Source organism: Montipora capricornis, chromosome 13 (assembly GCF_036669925.1).
Source record: "Montipora capricornis isolate CH-2021 chromosome 13, ASM3666992v2, whole genome shotgun sequence".
NCBI classification, from domain to species: domain Eukaryota; kingdom Metazoa; phylum Cnidaria; class Anthozoa; order Scleractinia; family Acroporidae; genus Montipora; species Montipora capricornis.
The window spans coordinates 45,160,895-45,165,894 of record NC_090895.1 but is presented as its reverse complement, the minus strand read 5'-3'; positions in this window follow the sequence as shown (position 1 = coordinate 45,165,894).

Genomic DNA, 5,000 nt, shown 5'->3' with positions numbered 1-5,000 from the left:
TTGCATTTTAAACATAGTTTACCAATTACCAGCACAACTTTTCCAACATCCTTGGACTAATCAGTACTACGGTACTTAATGAGTGGAGAAATGCAGATGTTGCTGTGTTCTTTATGGTAGCTGGAACCAGTTTCATCACTTTTAAGATACATTCTTATTAGAAGGGTTACAACTATTATAATACTGTATCACATAACAGAAATGTTGTTACCATATGAAACACCAACGGTCTCAACAATTTTGCAACTTGTTGTAGCTCTGAATCCCAGAGTAATCCGGATTGCTTATTGCTCTTCTACAATAAAAAGTGGGGGTCATCAAGTTCATTTTTGAGATATAAGCAAAGGAAAGACAAAATATATGATTTTTTGGAGAGCTTTCATTTTGCCATGGTAACCTATTACGTCACAATTGTAGGCGTATTTTGTTAAGCAATAATTGGAGTTTCATATGGTACCATAACATTGCTGTTACGTGATACAGTGTTGTAGTAACCACCCTTATATGTAATTAGAAGGTCTCTTAAAAGTAGTGAAACTGGTTCCAGCCACCTCATAAGGAACAACAGTTCACTTGTATGTAATTATCAATGTATATCATTGACATGTAACTTGGAAAGTCATCATATTTGGGAACACCTAGATAACTAAAATATCCTCACAAATTTCCAGCATGGCTTCCAAAAACGAAGAAACTTTGAAACCCATGAACTCATAGCAGCATTGCATCACCCAGCAACTGTAATAAATAATGGCCATCAAGGAGGTGCATTTGCTTCAATTTCTCTGACGCATTTAATAGGGTACCGAAGGAAAGGTTACTTCATAAGCTATGTATTATGGTATAATGGTTGTCTGTTGCCCTGGGAGTTCCTGACCCAGAGGAACCCAGAAAGTGACTCCTTTTAAATATTACCTCATTCTTGGGTACTATAATATATCAAGATTTGAAATAGTCAATTCACAATGCACAAACGCCCTCAAGTATTGGGTGCCATTACCGCGAAAATTCAGCCTCTGTTGTTTTCATAAATGGTGCCTCTGTTTTCGTAAATAGTGCCTCTGTTTTTGTTTATGATGCCTCTAATTTTGAAAATGCAGAAGCACCATTTACAAAAAATTAGAGGCACCATTTTCAAAATTAGGGCACCATTTACGAAAACAGAGGCACCATTTTCAAAATTAGAGGCACCATTTACGAAAACAGAGGCACCATTTTCAAAATTAGAGGCACCAGTTATGAAAATAACAGAGGCTGAATTTTGGCGGTAATGGCACCCCATACTCAAGTGACAAACAGATCCTTTGTGAACTAGGTGAAATTTCTGACATACTTCTACACAATGCATACGGAAATCCAAATCCGTATTGTAGCTCATTCAGGCCTGAACTAGAGTACGCCAACTCTGCATGGTACCCTTATCTCCAAAAGGACAAATACCAACTTGATATGGTAAATCCTAAGCTGCTAGATGTTGTTTTAACAACTATAAAGGCGACCCAGGAAATGAACTTTATTTCCCACATAAAATGAAATTAATGTATTTATGTTAAGTGTGACATGTTTAATTAATTATTTCCTATGATTCAGTTGAGACACGCCTGTCATTCCGGAAGTTATATAATATTTCATGTATCCTACACTCCAGGGTGGCAGTCGTTCCCTTTTGAATTTTGAGTTAGAAAGTCAGGATCTTCCCCTTCCTCCAAACAAGATTCTTAGTTCCTTGTGGATGACGGATGTGCCCTCACCTTTGCTGGGATCCCGTCTTCTATATTTGGGTATTCCTAGGTTACTTTGCTTAGCTTCAAGAAATGGCCCAGCCCATTGGGGCTTGGCCAAAATATCCCAAATGGATGGAATATTGTTCGCATCCCAACAAACAGAGCTCACCCAAAACAATGCCTTGAGAGTTCACACATAGAGCGTGAAGAAATACGTAACTTAAGTGTTAGGGAAACTGAAGTGGTCATCCTTGAAAGTAGACGGAGACTCATTTGATAAGCAATGTTTCAACGAATTGTCTTCAGAAATAATGTATCAGAACTCCTACCTCCCGTAGCTCAAAACGAGGGATGGCAATTCCATGATATCATCATTCACCTCATGCAAACCAGCGTGCAAACAGTTTTTTTTTCATGGAATTTCAAATGTTGGAACGAGCTACTGGGCAACATTTTGAATATTGGGAACAATATGTTTAAGTCTGCTGTTAGTAACTTTCTTATGAGAGTAGAGAATGCTTTAATATATATATATATATATAGATATATATATATATATATATATATATATATATAACCGAAAAAGTGGAAAGAAATCCTCATCTACTATAAAGTGCTCAATAGCAGAGCTAGAGCTATGAATAATTATACTCCAAGAGCTAGGTTATTTGAACATTTACTGCAACTCTGAGTTTCATGCTTCTTGCGAAGCAATCATCAGGCAACAACCAGAAATAACGGTTACAATCACAGAAATTTGAAATACAGAACAACGGATACGTACGTGACGTCTAGGCATATCATTGCATCTTTACATTTTTTAACATGAATTTCCTAACATGTCTACAACACGATGACAGCTCATTTCTTTTGTTTAGACTTGCCATTTCCGGTTTACAAATGATAAAATACTTTTCCCACAGACACAAATTGCATCTCTTAGTTACATTGGAGTAACAACTAGCTTGTTTTATCTTGCACCATTTGATGTTATACTTAGCGTTCTTGTCTTTAAGACTCCATATGTACTTACTAAGTTCGGTAGCATGTTTGTAACGCTCGTTTCGGAATGAGCTTACATGGTTTCTATAACGCAATTTGAACGCAGTGTCACAGAGTCCAATGTATGTTTCCTTTGTGGTTTCTGTGGTGACCTCGGCCTGATAGATGACGCTTTCCACATTACAGTTACCATCCATGGGACACTCGTTAGGTTTCCTACAATTGCAGCTTTTCTTAGTTAGATTATTAGTGCGTGTGGGTTTACTAATTACGGCTTTGTTATGGTTGGTTATGATTGTTTTAATGTTGCCCATGCAGCTGTAGCTTAATTTGATGGTGTTACGGTTAAAAATTTTGTGAAGTGGGTTAGATTTGGGGAAGTGCTTATCAATTAGTGAAAGGAAGCATTTTCCGACGTTTGTTTCCACGTTCCTGCTATAGGGCGGGTTAAACCATGTAATGTTCCGTTTTCTGTTTCTCGGTGGACGTGGCGGCTGGTTTAATGTGGCATTGAATGACAGGTTATAGCGATATCCGCTTTTGTTGAGAGCTTCCTGGTAGATGGGTTTAGCGTTATCAAAGCATTCCTTGTCATACGATATCACGGAGAGCCTCTTATTGATTGACTCAGGGATGTTTTTCAGGATGGTTGGTGGGTGGTTGGATTTTGTGTGCACATACAGTGGGATATTGCCTTCCTTTGTGTACGGGTAGTACTTCCCACTTGTAAGGTCAAGCGTGACATCTAAGAAATTGACCTTGGTGGTGTTAGCCTCGACTGTGATCTTCAAGTCGTTGTCACGAAAGACTTTGCAAATGCCCTTTTTGATCTTCTCTATTTCCTGTGGTGTTCCATTGAAGGCAGCTAAACCGTCATCCCGGTATAAGCCGATATTTTGGCCGTACTTCTTGGTGAGAAGTGACAAGAGGAAGCATCCAACCAGTTCGCAAGTCTCTGCTCCATCGAAGGATCCCATAGTGACATCAAATTGGTTGTCGGCAGATTTCTTCTCCCATGGGCAATTATCGTTGAATAGCAGAGATCGCTTTGCGTGCAAGATAATTTCACGCTCATGACTGTGGATTGGGCGGTACTTAGAGGCAAAATCTAGTGCTTTGGAAAGCAACTTCTCAGTTATTGAGGGGTAGAACTCACAAACGTCGAAGCAGATGAATGAGAGGGATTTCTTGTTTTCTAGACAGTTAAACCATTTCAGGACGCTGGATGTGTTTTTCCACTGGTTTATCTTAGAGCTGTTGATGATGGAAGTGTTAATCTCATCGAGGATGTGCTTGCTAATTACGCCAATTTCAGGCTTCGATGGGTTTATTAATCGGCATGATGGATGGTCCTGAAAATTGGGTTTATGATCTTTCAACGTGATGAATGCTTCTTTCTTAGCCAATTTCTCGATGCGGTCGTCTAACTTGAGTCGGTCAGCTATTCGGGCGGACTGCGCATCTAACTTTTCTACCAGTTCGTTGCTTGACTTTTTGTAGGTTTTGGTGATGTTCTCCTTAATCAATTTGTCGTATGAGGAAGGGTGCATGGTATAGAAATTTGTTGTCTTGTCTGCGGGAATAAGAAGGGTATCTGGCTTTTTAATCTTGTTCTTGATGTCGCTGTTTAACTTACTTTGAAAACTGCATTTGGTGTCCTTGAATTTGAGGCTCTGGATAAGTTGGGTCATGGCGTCTTCAAAAGGGAGTAATTCGTTGATCTGAGGTGGAGAGTTTTTTGATTTGAAACCGTATGCCTCTTTTGCTGTGGATTCTGTCTTGTTTAGGAAATGGTGAGCTTTCCATCGCATCCGACGTATGAAATGTTCGGTCTTTTCAATGAATCTCTTCAAGTACTCGTTCTTTGCTGGCAGTGGGATGTTCTTGGTGGAATAGTTCAAGTTAACCTTCTCCATAGTAATAGGAGATAAGTCAGTCAGAGTGCTCAACAACAATAGGAGCAGAATATAACCGAAAAAGTGGAAAGAAATCCTCATCTACTATAAAGTGCTCAATAGCAGAGCTAGAGCTATGAATAATTATACTCCAAGAGCTAGGTTATAGAAACCATGTAAGCTCATTCCGAAACGAGCGTTACAAACATGCTACCGAACTTAGTAAGTACATATGGAGTCTTTAAAGACAAGAACGCTAAGTATAACATCAAATGGTGCTAGATAAAACAAGCTAGTTCTTACTCCAATGTAACTAAGAGATGCAATTTGTGTCTGTGGGAAAAGTATTTTATCATTTGGAAACCGGAAATGGCAAGTC